Source organism: Gekko japonicus, unplaced genomic scaffold (genome assembly GCF_001447785.1).
Source record: "Gekko japonicus isolate JY-2015 unplaced genomic scaffold, Gekko_japonicus_V1.1 scaffold264, whole genome shotgun sequence".
Taxonomy (NCBI): Eukaryota; Metazoa; Chordata; class Lepidosauria; order Squamata; family Gekkonidae; genus Gekko; species Gekko japonicus.
In genome coordinates, this window is record NW_015162484.1 from 368,962 (window position 1) to 386,497 (window position 17,536).

The following is a 17,536-nucleotide window of genomic DNA, read 5'->3' on the forward strand; positions in this document are numbered from 1 at the left end:
TCTTCAGGTAGCAGAGATCAGTTCCTCTGGAGAAAACAGTGGACTCTGTCATTATACCCTGCTGAGGTCACCACAGCAAATTGACACTGTTTGCCCAAAGCCAGAGCACTTCCCCAGAGCCTCTTTATAGATCTCATTGTATTGCTTTCACAACGGGCTTTACTGCTAGTCAATAATAATTCCCACAAAAGCGGCCACATATTTTTCAGCCGCTGCTCTCAATAACAGCTAGATTTGAGTCCAGCAGCACCTTAGAGACCAACAAGGTTTTTGGGGAATAAGCTTTTGAGAGTCAAAGTTCCCTTTATCAGATACCTGATAAATGCTTTGCATGCAGAAGGTCCCAGGTTCAATCCCTGGCATCTCCAGTTAGAAGGACCAGACAGCAGGTGAAGTGAAAGACATCTACCTAGGGTTGCCTATTTCAAGTTGGGAAATACCTGAAGATTTTGAGGGTAGAGCCTGAGCAGTGCGGGGTTTGGAGACGGGAGGACTGCAATGGGGTATAATGCCATACAGCCCACCTTCTAAAGTGGCCTTTTTCTCCAGTTGAACAGATCTCTATCACCTGGAGATCAGTTGTAATCCCAGGAGATCTCCAGCCACCGCTTGAGGTTGGCAACCTTACCCCTACCTGAGACCATGGAGAGCCAACGCCAGCCTAAGGGCAGCAAATACTGCAATTGGCCCAGCTCTAATTTGATCCCGATCTTTTTTATCTGGCGTTGCATGATCAGACAGCTCCCCTTACCGCGTACAGTTTTGTAATCCTCATTATATTGACTGAATTGACTTATACTATTTGCCTTGAGTCTCAGTGAGAAAAGCAGACTATAAGTGAAGTGAGGGAATGCCCAAAAAACCAGAAAAGTCTTCACATGCTGACAGAAGACAGTGATAGAGGGCGATAATTAAATCTCCCTGGGAAGGGGATTCCATAATTTTGGTGCAATGACCAAGAAGGTCCTTCTTAGGTTGCCACCCATCAAGCCTCGGGTATGTCCATGTGGGAGTAGGCAGTCCTTTTGTTGGTTCCAAGCCACATATGGCTTTAAAGCTCAAAACCAGCACCTTGAACTGAGTATAGAAGCAAATCAGCAGCCAATGTAAATGGAACAAGACTGGAGTGAAATGGTCCGTATGACCCATTCCAGTCAACATTCTGGCTGCAGCATTCTGTATTAACTGTACCTTTCAGACAGTCTTAAAAGCCAGCCCCACGTAGAGCACATTGCAGTAATCTAACCTAGACATTACCAGAGCAAGCACCGCAGCTGCAAGATCTTTTTTGCTCATGAAGGTCCACAGTTGGCTCACTGGCTGAAGCTGGTGAAAGACACTCCTAGTAACTACCACCACCTTCTTATTTAACAGGTAGTCTGGGCAGATGTACTGTTAGAGGAGATACCATAGTATACAGTCCACAGAATGGTAGTCTCTTCTTCCTCTACCATACCATTCAGCCTAAATAATTTAATCCATTTTTTTCTCTCCCGATGTATTTTGTTTATAAAATCTAGGCCCTGGTCACACGGGCCAGATAACGCAGGGGGGGAGGCGTGGCTATTTGCGGCGGTGCAATTTAACGTGCCATAACGCGATCCCATGAGTTGGCGGCATGCCATGGTACCTTTCCTCCACGTCAACGAGGGGCTGGAGGGAAAAGCGGTGCGCCGGCGCGATCACACCGATGCATTCCGGAGGCAGCCCATGGCAAACCGGTTGCTACTACCTTTGACCAGGTATTTTTAACTCCACATTTTCGGCGGTATGCCACGGGTTGGCCACGAGTGTGCTCCACTTGCCAGATATTGTGGTGTGATCGCGCCTGGAAACGCCACCATTCGATTGTGGCTCTCCCGCAGCAAATTCGCGTCATGGGTCATACGGACCTAGTTCATTGAGGAAAAGTTATCTTAGTATATGCCACTTTAGTCACTTATTTGTCTCTTGTATTGTAAGAGTTTTTTGGTAATGTATTTCAGTACTGTTATCTGGTAGTTTTCAGCAACAAAATAGCATTCAGCATTATTCACATGAAGGAGACTGCCAGAACCAACAACTGTAATAGATTAGCTGACTCAGGCCTGTTGTAAGATCAGTTATGCACAACTTCAGGCAATTTACACGTATTTTGTTTTCATATTGAAAATGCACGTTCTTGCACAGAGAACTCAGCATTGAACCTGTGTTTATTTTCTGCAGATTAAAACTCTGAAAATAATTCATTCCTTTATCTGTTCAATGTTAAGTGTTAACAGCACCATTTTCTAAAGAGAGGGAGTGCTTACAAATGTAGGGCTTTATGGGAAAAAAAATCCAGCCAGTTTGATTAATTTCTCCATCAGTGGGAGTCTAGAATATATAATTCACATCGTGCCTGTATTCAGTCAGAGATACAAGTAAGAAACAGAGAGAAGCTTAAACCAAAACCATAAAACAGAGGTCATTAAAAGTCTTTGTGATTAAAAAGGACAAGAGAAGGCCCACAGGGAGAAAGGGTAAGGATACAAACTGTTCTAGGCTCCAGTTTCTAAAACAAAATTTAAAACAAGCAATGCCTGGGGGTGAGGAAAGACGATTCAAGTCACACTTTGTATCATAGGACCTAATTTTTTCATATCGTCTCTCACAGGATTAACATTACTAGGGCTGCACTTCCATCATTTTTTCTAGTCTGTGCTTTCCCTAAATTGGTAAGAAATCCAGAATGTCCTCCTCAGTTTGTTGTGGTTGCTAGATAAGTGTCTGTTGTGGTTGCTAGATAAGTGTCTGTTGCTAATGATAGATCTGTTCCTTTGGAGACTGGTTCCATTGTGCTGCTTGGTTGTTCTCTAAGTCCTTCCAGAGTTCCTTGGTTTTGGGTCAGTGGTTTTAGAAGGGATCTTGTAGCATTCAGAAAGCTAAAACTACATCTCTGTATAATTATAAATGCCAAGAGAGGGATGTTCAAACTTTGAGAAGTCTGATGTAGATGGGTAGCCATGTTGGTTGGGAGCAGCAGAACTAAGTTTGAGTCCAGTGGCACCTTTCAGACCAATAAAAACACTGAGAAGTCTGTAAGTTCTGCCCAGTAGCAGTATTTGTTTTAGTAATACAGTGAGATGTAGTTAATGTTTTGCTTCAGTGTGGTCTAGCAGAGGTCATGGTTCATTAAAATTCAGGTGAATTGGGCTCACATCTCCACCAGAGACTCAACAACTTTGTAAAAGTCCTGTCTTCAAGCTCAGAGCTCACTCCGCCATCATCGAGCTTTGGGTAGTACCCTGAAAATTTTGCATATGATGGATCCTATAAGCTTACAGCCATCTGACCATGATGAGCAACTGCCACAAATTTTTCACACCATTGTAAACTTCTCAATATAGAAGCATTTTTTTAAAAAAAATCATAATATTGGTATTGATATGATTAACTGGCCATTTGCACAGTGGCAGAGCTGATTATTGGAGTGGTTTTCCAATGTTTACCTGGCATCCAACAGTTAAGAGAACTGACTCTACAGCTTCTGACTACAGAACACAAAATGTGATGCCTCAGTACAAATGTGATGACTCAGTAGTGATGAACCACTACAAAAAAGTACTGCTCATAGTTAACAAGCCAGATGAAATGTTGTCTCTATAACCTGGCATTTAAAGCTGCTTTTGCATTTCTTGCATGAGTAATTTTTATTATTATTTTCTCAAGAAAATGTGGGGTACAGAAAGAAAGATGGGGTAGGGGGGAATTTATCAAATATTATGGGTAGTTACATACAACAAGTAAAATCAACTGTATTAGTAAAAATACATGTTTCACATATAGAAACTGACAATAAAACATCATTATTACAGTGTTCTGGAATGGGTTTTCTCTTTAAAAGAAAGGACAAGAACTTTCCTAATATTAGCAATAATCTATTAACAATAAAAATACTACATCTTTAACAGTGAACAGATTTCTGCGCTAAGATTAAACCATCCTTAAAACCTGGATATTATCTTAATCGTTTGTCAGAATCTAATACTTATTCTTACTAAATATTTAAATACTAGTAGAATACTAATTAAAAAGATTTTTAAAAGTCCACCACATATGATAAAAGTGTCATCTACTTCTTTACATTTCCAGCAAGACCCTTTGTAATTTTTGTCCATCTTTTCAATATCTTTTGGGGTGATGTACCATCGGTAGCACATCTTGTACCAGTTTTTTCTTAATGCTTGGCTAGCTGTAAATCTAATGCCCTTAGGCCATAGGTTTTCCCAGCATTAAACTGTATTTCCTCACCAAAATTTTGCATCCATTTAATCATGCAGGGTTTAACCTGTTCTTCTTCAGAATCATATTGAAGCAGTAACTTGTAAATTCGTCCTAATAAATGGTCTTTAGATTGTGAGACAATCTTTTCAAAGTCTCTTAATACTAGGGCTGCCAAGTGGTGGCGGGTGGCGGGTAAACCCCCGCTTTGGAGGCCCGATTTCCACCGCCGCAGAAGCGGGCCCCGGGGGGAACCCTGCCCCCCGAAGCACAGCGTGGCTGCATCACCAGAGGTGACGCAACCACGTTGAGCATGTTGGAGACGTGGCCCTGATCGTCAGAGGGAAAACTCTATGGTTTTCCCTCTGACGATGGAGGCCACGCCCCCAACGTGCTCAATGTCACACGTCACTTCCTGGACGTGCTGGCGGTGCATGCACGCTTCTCTCGCGCGCGCGTCGGAGAAGAGCTCCCAGATCACCGTGACCCTTCCCCGACGGTAGGCTTTTTGCACTTGGCAACCCTACTTAATACAGATATCATTTTTTTAAATCTGGAAGCAATTTGAAAATATTTCCACCATTGTATCTCCTTTCCTTCCTTGCGAGTGTATTATCTCTCCATAGGTTATAAAATCATTGTTTCTCCTTGTGCGATTACCATAATAAGTATCTATTGGTGACATTATTGGTGGAATTGTAAGGCTGATTCTCTTTCATAGCATATCCCAAATGTTAAATAAACTTAAAGATAGCTTTTGCATTTCTTATTATGTTATACTACATCCTGACACCAGTTTACTTTAGTATAATTTATTCAGTTTATAACCAGCGCAAATCTCTAGTTTAAAAATAGGGGGAGCAGAGATATGAAGATTTTTAATATCTATTTTAAGATAGTGGACTGCGTTGTTATCTGCTACATATTATGGATTGCTTTCTTGCTTCACACTGACTGTTGTTGATTGATTTTATTGATTATTCTTTTGAGAATGTTTTTATTTGCTCTTTGTCCCAAGAACTTCAGTTGGGGGGGTTCAGCATAAATATAACATAAACAATTTGATGTAATCAAATATATGTGACCAAAGAACTTGGACAGTTGGAACCAAGTAGCTTTTCTGCTGATGAAAAAGAAGGAGGGATCCCTCTGTTCCCTGCTGATGTCTCTAAGGCTAACAAGAGAAAAATGGGAGGAAATGGGGGTGTGCACTGGCCTTGTGCTGCACATGATGTCACTTCTACCAAAAACTGGATGTGAACTCATTGCAGTGGCCATAATACTCTAGGATTCACTGAAAACTCTATGGTTTTAATTCCTGTGGCTATCAGTGCATCCTCTGGCAGTGAATTCCACATTTTAATCACCCTGTGATAAAGCAGTATTTCATTTTTGTCTGTCCTGAACCTACAGCCCATGAGTTTAATTGGATGCCCTCAGATTCTGGTATTTTCTTTGTCAACTCTTTCCATTCCATGCATAATTTTATAAACCTCTACAGGGGTCATTTCGTAGAAAAAGAGCTAGGGGAACTCATTAGCATAACTCATTAGCATATGCCACACCCCCTGACATCAGGGGCCCGGCGGTGGACCTGCAAGGCCAGCGGGAGTGCGAGGAAGCCCCGCCAAGGCCCTCCCTGGCCCCAGGCAGGCAGGGGTGGGGAGAGGCGGGGAGGAAGCAACTTACCCTCCCTCTTCTCCTGCCTCCTCCTGGCTGATCTATCATTTCCCCCCTTAGTTGTCTCTTTTCTGAACTGCAAAGTCCCAGACTCTTCAGCCTTTCTTCATAGGGAAGGTGCTCCAATCCCCTAATCATCTTGGTTACCCTAGTCTGTACTTTTTCCTCCTCTGCAATATCCTTTTTTGAGATACGGTGACCAGAACTGTACACAGTATTCCAAATGAGGCCGCATCATAGATCTATATGGGGCATTACAATATTGTCTGTTTTCTCAATCCCTTTCCTATTAATCCCTAACATAGAGTTTGCCTTTTTCATCACTGCAGCACACTGGGTTGATACTTTCATTGAGCTATCCACTACGACCCAGAGAAATTTTTCCTTATCAGTCTCAGCAAGTACAGATCCCATTAGCCTATACTTGAAGTTGGCATTTTTTTGTCCCAGTGCGCATCACCTTATGCTTACCAACATTTGCTTCATTTGCCACATTGATGCCCACTCACCCAGTTTGTGGAGGTCCTCTGGTCTGGAGGAATATGGTATTATCTTTTAAATTTTTAAACTCAATATATTGCATGAAGAAACAGAAATGTAAGGCAAAATCTGGTCCTGGATAAACTCTAAAAGGTTATCTTCGGGATCACTTCGCTCTGTTTAGAATGTTGCCATTTTTTTCTCACCATGTTGCTAACCACCTTGCCATTTCACACCTCAGCGTAGCATGGAAAAATGAAATAATTTCCTAAATAGGACAAGAGACTTCCACCTGTAAATGCTACACCATCTGACCAAATGTGCCCTGTGCATTTATGAATATATAGGCCATTTTTTTTCCTCGTAACTTTGCCAGCCAACATAAATATCTACACTGGGCTAATTTTTAAAATTAAGTTAATTTGCAACTCTGTGTGTGCGTGCGTGCGTGCGTCTGAGAGAGAGAGAGAGACCCTTTAAATAACTGAAGAATTTTAAAAATGACATGACCCAAACTGAAGGATGGGTGGCATCCTATGTTTTAAACGTGGGGGTTCTCACTTTCAAAGGCCCTCACAACTTGGGCTCTACCTATCTGAAGGACCGCTTCTCCCATTTGGGTGCCAACTGCCCTCCTTTCAGAAGGCTCTCCTCTTGGTGCCCTTCCTTGCACGCAGTGTTTTGCTTCTGCCCCTTCCCAGGATTTTTAAGTTCACTATCCTCCATTGTGGAATGAATTACCAGAGGCACCAGCTCTCAGAAGACGCACAGCAATACTGTCATGAAGCTGCTCTGGGGACGGAATTGTGAAAAACAGATGGGGAATAAAAATTAAACTGCAGGGCAAATGTGGAGTGAATGTGGAGACTTATGTGGAACACAAATCCTTGAAGTGCTACGAATGCAGAGCAAAATGCCAGTGCAAAAAAGGCCATTGACAGCCTTTTCTATGGCTTCTGAGATCACTCTTTTTCAGTGGGCTTTCTCTTGAGGGGTGGGTTTTAAGCTGAGTTTTAAGCAAGAATTGGATTTTTTCTGATCAACATGGTGGTGTTCCCTGTGGATTAGCTTTGTGAATTTTTTTTAAAAATATTGTAATTTTATATCATTTTAACTGAGCTGCTGGGCTCCTGTGGTGCTGTTTGTAAGGTTCCTTGGTCTAAATGGGAAGGCAGAATAAAAATTGGGTCCATTATAACATTACTGGTGTTGCAGAGTTCACTTCTGACAACTGGAGTGACTTGGGACTTAAAGACCTGTGGGGGGAATCTTGCTATAGCCCCTTCTATGGATGCCAGCCTCCAGGAGGGACCTGGGGATCCCCTGGAATTGCAGCTCATGTCCAGACTACAGAGATCAGTTCCCCTGCAGAAAATGGATGCTTTGAAGGGTGGACTCTATGGCATTGTACCCCTCTGAGGTTCCTATCCTTCCTGGGCTCCGTCCCCAAATCTCCAGGAGTTTCCCAACCTGGATCTGGCAACCTTAGCCCCCACCCCCTGCTGGTGGCCAGGGGGGATCTGGCAACCCTAGACCCCTTCCCATGTCAGAATTCCCATAGCTGTGGAATGAGTGGTGTTAGTAAAGGAACATAGTACCTGTGGTATGTTACTACATTATATGTCACAGATCATACACCATATAGGCTTCTGACACTATTTCAGTGGTAGGGGGGTTGATTTTCTGCATCAGTTCCTATATACCTTGAATAACATTAGAGGGGTCCACATGGAAGAACCCCACTCAATCCTTACCTTCTTTGCTCCCCGTTCTCTCCAGTCCAGCTACCTATGATTCAAAAGTGAAGTATGCAGGATTTTCTTCTCGGTTAAACTTGGCAATCACTGCACACATTTACATGAATACATGAAGCTCCCATGCTGAATCAGGTCATTGGTCCATCAAGGTCAGTATTTTCTACTCAGATGGGCAGCAGTTCTCCAGGCCTCAGGTTGAGGCCTTTCATATCATCTGACCCTTTTAACGGGATATGCCAGGGATTGAACCTGGGACCTTCTGCATGCCAAGCAAATGCTCCAACACTGAGTCACAGCCCCTCACAGATACTCGATAAGCCATGATAGCCACTAACTAACATAGGAAGTTAACACAGAAAATGTCACAGAAGGTTAATTGAGAAGTGGCCTGTGAAGGGGCAATGTCATTTCTCAACACAATCTTCCTCTCAGTCTTGTCATGTGGATAAAAGAATGTAGGCTACTGAAATTTGTTAATAATACATTGTAGAGTTTATGTTAGGAGGACCCATGCATACTTGTGTGGAAAGAGAAATCCCAACTCCCACTTCCAATCCTCTTGCTCTGCCATTTTTCCAGCAAGGCTTCGGAGGGACATGGGGGTAGGGTTGCTAGTCCTCGGTTAGGAGCAGGAAATCTCCCAATTTTTCAGGCTCCTGCCCACTGCCAGCCAGCTGGCTGGCGGGGAAGCCCTGCCCCCAACAGCTATGACCCTGTGCACGATCCCTGACATGATGACATCACATGGAAGTGATGTCATCATGCTGGGGACATTGTGTGGCAATGCTCTGGTTTTGGGGAAAACTCTATGGTAAAATTGGACTCAAACCATAGAGTTTTGCCCCAAAACCAGAGCATCACCACGCATTGTCCCCAGTGTGATGATGTCACTTCTGCTAAGACTCAAGAAGATGGGGTAACTAGTACAACAGATTGGCTGTCTATATTTCTTTTTTTTTTTTAAGTAACATATTTAAAATTTCTATTAAAAGCAATGGGATTTAAAAGCACTTAGCTCTATTTGGCCTATACATGCTTTTAAGTTGGAGTACAGGAAGGAGCAGATGATTACACTGTAATTCATGAGAATAAACACTATAGGAGATGAAAGAAGGAGGTAGTCTATAGTGATCTAATTGATATTTTGTTTCTTTCTCTCTCACTTAAAAAAAAAAAATTACCATTAACCAAGCTGTAAGCAGCTGGGTTTTCTGTCTGTTTTATAACTGAAAAGGTATACATTCTCAAAGATAGCTCATAAAGTTGTACTTCTGAATTTAAATACAGTACCCCGAGTTACTGTATGAAATTGCTGTGATTCAAGGCCCAAATCCTTGTGTTTATAGGAATAAAACCAGGCACATTTTTAGCATGGACAGTGTCCAAGAGGCAATTTAGAGTTGTTCATTGCTAGGAGTTAGCAGATTTATCTCCAAATAGTTGCTTTCTGGATAAGGAGTGGTAATAATAACCAGACATAAAGATTCCGGCCCAAACCCTGTGTTCTTTGACCCAATTCTTCCTCAGCAGAGTTGTTCCTTTTGTAAAACCAACAGGAACTATGCAATTGGTTTTAAGAGGCTCAAGATTATGCCCTAAGGAGGTGAAAGTTCCAAAGGCTGCTGAACTAATTCCATTCTCTTGGAAATAATTAGATGCTGAACATTTTATGGGACTAAACTGAAGTCAAGAAAAAAGGTTGCGTGAGCACAAATGCACAGGTACACACACGCTGCAACCAGTTTCTTTACGCATCATGAAGTCCACAAGTTGGTTTGGGGTCCCTATCCTGAGTCCAGTGTGACAGTCACACATATGGCTTGCAAGTTTTCCTAAGCTCCCATGCATGTGGTACCCAATTCAGACCACAACTGTGGCATGCCTGGAAAAGGGGCATTCTCCTTCCACGCATGCCATTTTCCTGACCTGAAGTGGTTCCAGGGGGGAAATGTTTGGTCCATTAGGAAAATCCATGGACAGTGTAGGAGGGAAAGCTGAAGCCCCTTCTTCATGCCCTCCATGGTAACAGTATAAAACAACCACACACATGGGAATAGGAAGAACCCACAACTCATGTCTGACACAGGTTGGAGACCTCAGGTCCAACCTATGTACTACATAATGAGAAAAGAGATGCAAAACCCAAGTTTCAGGGAGATTATAGGCTGTATTGTACAACTGCAGCTAAGTCTGGAGCCTTGCAAGGGCAGAAAGAGCCTTCTTCTAGACAAAGCCCCAGCAGATAAGTACCCTTTTCCACAAAGGAATACTCACACTTAGCTAGGCAGCAGGCCTACAGCCATGGGGGCTCTTGGGGTGATGCCCCCTCCTGAATTTGCTCTGCCCCCTTCCAGCCCCCCTTCCCAGTCTCCCTTTAAATACCTTCCCTTCCCTCCCCATGGTGGTACACATCAGTGAGTGAAGGGAAAGTTTCTCTCTTTACCTTTAAAGTTTAAATACCTCTCCTTCCTTCCCTGAGTTGTGCTGCAGGGGCAGCATACACCAATGACAAAAGGAAAGGTATTTAAAGAGACGTAACTTCCCTTCATTCGTTGACTCAGGGAAGGAAGGGGAGGTCTGAACTTGCTGAGACTTAGAGAGAAGACAATCTTGGGGTCATAGTAGATTGCTCAATGAAAGTGTCAACCCAGTGTGTTGCAGCAGTGAAAAACAAACTCTATGTTGGGGATTATTAGGAAAGGGGATTAAAATAAAATGGCCAATATGATAATGCCCCTGTATAGATCTATGGTGAAGCATCATTTGGAATACTGCATGCAGTTCTGGTCACTGTATCTCAAAAAGGATATCAGAAAGCTGGAAAAGTACAGAAGAGGGCAAGCAAGATGATTAGGGGGTTGGAGCACGTTCCCTGTGAGGAAAGTATACACAGTATACAGTCCACCAGCGCTAGGAGGAGGATGATGATGATTATTATTTTTTGCTTTTCACAACATGCACAGTACAGTATGGGAATCATTATGACGCTCTTTGTGAACCTTACATAAAATGCACAAATTACTCTGGCCAGCTCTGCAAATGCCGAAGAATGAAGTAGAAATAGTAGAACAAGCTGTACCACTAGAGAAAGAAAGTGGGGAAACACACTTTAATGCAGGGGTGGCCAAAGTTGCTTAACATAAGAGCCGCACAGAATAAGTGTCAGATGTTTGAGAGCCACAAGACATGAACAAATATCACACACACATTTTTATTTAAAATATGCAGATTTGCTTTTTTAAATGAGACTGCCAACAATAAAAACAAAAGATGTAAAAACAGGTATTGATAATGATATTTATTGGTCCAATGATATTTATTTGTTTGCTAATGATATTTATTTGTCAGAGAGAGAGAGAGAGAGAGAGCATTCTCCAAGCCTACCTCCCATGCCAGCTGGCTTGGCTTGGGGAAGGGATTTAAAGAGACAAATGCCTTCTCCAAACTGGCTGGCGGGTGGGCTTTGAGAACACATTTAAAGATAAAGTTGCTTTTTTTATCTGCTCCCCCCCACCTCAAGCCTACCCAGAGAGGGGAACACTACCCAAAGGAGTCTCAGAGTGGCTTACAAACTCCTTTCCCTTTCCCTCCCCACAACAGACACCCTGTGAGGTAGGTGGGGCTGAGAGAGCTCTGACAGAAACTGCTCTTTTTCGAGGACAGCTGTGCCAGAACTATGGCTTGCTCAAGGTCATCCAGCAGGTGCAAGTGGAGGAGTGGGGAATCAAACCCAGTTCTCCCAGATTAGAGTCCGCACACTTAACCACTACACCAAATGAGAAGGGAGCACTCACTGGAGAAGACCCTGATGCTGGGAAATATTGAAGGTAAAAGAAGACGGGGACGGCAAAGGATGAGATGGCTAGACAGTGTTATTGATGCAATGAACATTTAATTAAGCAAACTCTACAGCACAATGGAAGACAGGAGGGCCTGGCATGATGTGGTCCATGGGGTCGCAAAGAGTCAGAGTCGACTGTGCGACTGAATAACAACAACAATAAAAAGGTATAGATGTATTTTTCAATCTGGGATTCCACTGAAGTCTCTAAAATAATGCGACTGTTTTGAATATTGGCTTTAAGTTCTGTAGCTTTTATGATTTGTTATAGGTAATCATAGTTGAAAGGTGGCATTAATCAAGGAGGAAGATGTGAGGAAGTGTATCATAAAGAGGCTGCGAGTGAGGCACTGAACACCTGCAAATTTGGGATTATTGCCCACTGTGAAGAAATTTGTTTTTTCCCTTGGAGGTTTGAAATGAGCCAAACCTTCACTCTGAGTTTGAAAAGCCCCCCCCCCCCCGGGAGAGAACAGGCAGGATGGGAAGAAGGCTTTCCAGCTTACCTTCATGCAAATGCTGAGTCTAGACAATGGGATGGCCAAGCTTCAAGCAGGGAGCAAAGATTTGGAGGTGTTAAATGCTAGAGAGGCTTCAGGAAGGATATTCCTGGAGGTTTCAGGAAAGGCTTCCTTGACCTGGCCTGACAGGGTCAGTGCATGGAGAAACAGATATGATAAGAACTCAGTGCAGCAAGGAGAAGGTCTCTTTTCCTTGAGTGCTGGATCCATGAGAGCAAACAGAACTCTTAACCAGTGTTCCCTCTAAGCTGAGTTAGTGTGAGCTAGCTCACAGTTTTCTAGCCTCCGGCTCACACATTCTTGTCTTAGCTCAGGAAGGATGGCTCCGGAGCAAACTGATTTATGCAGTAGCCAAATTGCTCGTTCACAACTTTCATGCCAGTAGCTCACGAAGTAGAATTTTTGCTCACAAGACTCCACAGCTTAGAGGGAGCATTGCTCTTAACTGAGAAGGCAGTCACCAGATTCCACAGAATTTAACCCAGTTTCTAAACACAAGGCTGCATAAGGTACACAGCGCAGCATTCCCATTATCTTTTGAAAAAAATTAGATTGAACACATTGTATTGTGCCATTAAGTGCACTTAATGCCATACATGAGTCAGGGGATTACTTTGGCCTTGAAGACTTTTAATGCAGCTGGTATGAACTGATTGCCTCTGGTGTAGAAAAATTGGGAAATGGCAGAAGTATTGATGTTGGCCATATTTATTGCTGAATTACGCTGCACAGACCAATCTGCATTATACTGGAAGTGCAAACCTAAGTATCTAAAATTTTTAACTTGTTCAATGGGTTTGCCTCCAATTTTCCATTTGAATGATTTCCAAGTTTTGGAAAAGACAAGTATTTTGGATTTTTCATGGTTTAAAAGTAATTTATTCCAAATATTCCCTTGGCTGTACAATCGTAGAAGAATATATAGTAGACCAGAGAGAAGTGTTACTGGACATATGATTATACTGGAAGCTTCATTTGTATTTTTGTATTTCTCTTCCTTGCCCAGTGGTTATATTTTGGAACAATTGATCTCTGGTCTTTATTGCATATTTTGGATATGTATGATTGCCTATATTTTTATATATCAGCCTATATGTTCTATGTGTATTAGACCTCCAAGGAAGGCCTGTAAAGGCCGAAACGCGTTAGGTCTACTTCATTAGGCCTTGTATGTTTTTATATATATATTTGTTTATGAGGTATGAATGGGCCCTTCTTTGTTATTTTAATTTGTGTGTAATAAATACATGTATATTTTTGCATGATTCTTTGGAACCAACCCACTGTTTCTGGACATATAAAAATGCTACAATAGACAGTACACTAACCTAAAAAACAAAACCAGGAAGACATGAGTCTTTCTTCGAAGAATCACCACTTTCAGAAGAAGGTTTACAAAAAGGAAACTGAAGAGTGCTACACAATCTGATCAATATCTTTTTTAAGATCCAAGCTTCTGGCCTAAAAACATAACAGATTCCATCTGTCAAAAATGTGGCATTTGCTAGCCTGACTTTTGAAAAGGTCAGCACCAAAAATGTGTGTGGGGGGGCATAATTCTCCTAAAATATAACACTTCCAACAAGGGAGAACAATACCATCTATCAAGTTAAATTAGATTTTTTTTAAAAAAAAAATCTGCAGATAATTTTTAGTGAAATATTTTTATCTCCACTTTTCTCCACAATGGGAACCCTAAGAGACTTCCAACATTATTCCTCCTCCCTATTTTATCCTCAAAACAGCCCTATGAGGTAGGGTAGGCTGAGAGTGCCCAAGTGAAATTGAGTTTGGAAAGATAATCCATGATTTTGTGACAGAAAAGTCCAAAAAAGCAAAGCTTTAACGTGAATTTGACTATTTATAAGCTATCTCCACCTATGTTAATCTATTAGAATAAAAAAAGCAACAAATCATTGACACGATAATAGCTTAGGACCATCCAATAAAACAGTCAAGAAGCTTCATAAGGCTCTTGTTCAAGCTGGATATTACATTGAAAAAAAATATCATGTCAACTGGGAACAGCTATGGGCTGATGGAGGAGTTTCCACCTGTTGTCACAGTTGATCAGTGATGTAGCTGAATGAAGTCTGAGGTAGTAGGACCCAGATATGGAAGTGAGTTGTCCCATTTGGAAGCTGGCCATGCACTGGCTGAGTAGCAGCATAGTTGGGGAGGACTCAGGTGAGCTCCAAGTAAATCCACTCCCAACATCTCACAAGGACTCACAGGTTCTGGCCAAGGGGCATGAGCAAGGTATAGTACAGTCTTTAAAGGGGAGCAGATTTGTGTTATTCCTTAATTCCTGGAATTGGTTTCCTGTTGGAAATCACCATATGTAAAACCATTTGTGAGAATAAAGAAAAACCTTTCACCTCCCCACTCCTCAGTTCAGATAACTAGATTCTGAAAATACTTGCCAGAGAAAATTTGAAGTACACACAGAAAGAGAATGGGCAGTTATGTCCCATATATCTTTTATTTACTTTGGAGCTCTTTCTGCCAAGTAATCTTTTTCATACACAATACTTCTTTCCAGATGACTACTCCCAACATTTTGGCAGTTATACTCCTTACATTAGAGCTGTTGCCCCGCTAAAACTCAAACGGTTCAAAGAGAGAGCATTGCAGCCAAAGTCTGACAAACCGTTAAGCTTAGCAGATACTTAACTGTAGTGATTATCATAATAAACACAATATCCCACCCTGCTGCATATGAATCAATAGGAAGGACAATCATCCAAACCAAGCCCCACTGAAGAGAACAGACACACCGAAAGGTACAAGACATGTTTAAGCCATGTATAGAAGCTGCTTAGGCTCTTTATGGATACATAAATTTATGAACTGTCGTCAAGGGCAGTCCAATGTAGAGTATGTTACATTTGTCTAGTCTTGAGGTTACTGTAGTATGGATCCACATGGCCAGATCAACTGGGTCAAGGTAGCTGCCAGCCTCTGTGCTGGATGATGATGGAGGAAGACTTTTTGTAGGGGAACTCACTTGTTTCTCCATCACTATTGCTGGCTGTGTGTAGACTAGCAACAGGACCCAGTGGCCTAGGTGTTGTCTGGATTCTACCACCCAGGCTTCCCCTGACCCTTTGTCAGATTTTCGTGCCAGTTCCCAACAGCAAACCCTAAACAGCCAGTAAATGATGCCATTGGTGCCAGTGCCGGAGGTGAGGAATTCGGGAGTCATTCTGGATCCCTCCTTAACTATGGAGGTCCAGGTGGCAGCCACTGCTAAGTCAGCCTTTTACCATATTTGGCTAATTCAGCAGTTGGTTCCCTTCCTCGACCGTGACAACCTGGCTACAGTGATCCATGCAATGGTTACCTTAAGATTAGACTACTGTAACACTCTCTACATGGGGCTGCCCTTGTCACAAACTCGGAGGCTGGAGCTAGTGCAGAATGTCGCGGCTAGGCTCCTGATGGGCCTCCCTAGATGGGAGCACATCCGGCCGGTGCTGAAGGCACTGCAGTGGCTAGCAATAGGATACCAAATTTGCTTCAAGGTGCTGGTACTCACCTTTAAAGCCGTATATGGCCAGGGTCCGACATACCTGAGGGACCGCCTTTCCCCATACATACCCCAGAGAGCACTACAGTCGGGGTCACAACATCGGCTAACTACCCCAGGCCCTAGAGATGCCAGGCTTGCTGTTACCAGGGCCAGGGCCTTTTCAGTGGCAGCTCCTATCTGATGGAATGAGCTCCCGGAGGAGATCAGGGCCCTGCGGGACCTGGTACAGTTCCGCAGGGTCTGCAAAATGGAGCTCTTCCACCAGGCTTTTAACTAGGAGCCACCCACCACTACCACCAACTATTACTGTCATTAACATCGTGGTAATAGGTTGGGCCCTTTTTGAGATCAAGCCACAGTGCCGTGAGAGGCCGAAGTTCCACTAAATCGGGACCATAGTATCACACCTTAGTGTACACCACCTCAAGCTGATTGCAAAATGACTGTGAGCACTTATTGTATTTAAATTGTATTTAATGCCTATTTATGGTATGATTGTTTTATCTTGTTTTAAATGTTTTATGCTAATTGGTGCCGCCAATTGTGAGCCGCCCTGAGCTCGCTTGTGGGGAGGGTGGGATATAAATCCAATAAATAAATAATAAGTCATAACAGACTTGATTTTTCTGATTAGCAAACAATGTGCATAACATTCAAACTAGATCACAAGAATTGGGATACTGGAATATAGCAACCCTATTTGTTTGGGAGCAGTTCCTGGTGGATTGTGCCCAGAGTCATCTGGATAGTAAACTAATTTAAAAGAGGACTATGGTGAAAAAAAGATTCTTATACTACCAGTTCAATGTTCTGTAAATAAATTCCCCTTCTTGGATCAATGATTTATGCTTAATACTACAATAATTCTACTTCTTGACTGCCTGACATTGTTTGAAAAATTACTAGCATACTTTTTTCATTATACCTACTTCAAGAATCAACACACATGAGCACAAATTCTCCTACTGTGGTTTAGTGGACATCCTGGAAAGAATATAATGCAAGTAATACACGGTCCCATGTTGCTATTGTGGTGGGGACAGTATCATCAGTTGGAACGAGGTCTTGGTATCTCATGAGTGAAGCAGTCAGACACTACTCATTATGGACCTCAAGGATACCTCTATGGCTGGTTCCCAGGTGGTCTCTTATCCAGGCACTGACCAGTTCCAGACCTATTTAGCTTCAGTGAGATTTAGGCTATGGTCACACAGGCAGTTTGTGGCGCTATAGTAGCATCACCTGAGCGGAATAAATGGGCCCCTCTAGACAAGAACGTCTGCCTCCCGTGGCGCAGTCATCGGCAACCCATTCTATTCCACAGTGGAAGCAGAACGAACAGATATCAGGGAAAGTCTGGTATTAACAGGTTGTTCAGGGTTCCCTCTGGGTTTTCCAATGTCTGAACTCTCCTGCAGCGAAAGGAACCCAGAAGGGACGTCTGAACTTGCAGATCCATTTCTGCCACTGGAGTGGTGGGTTT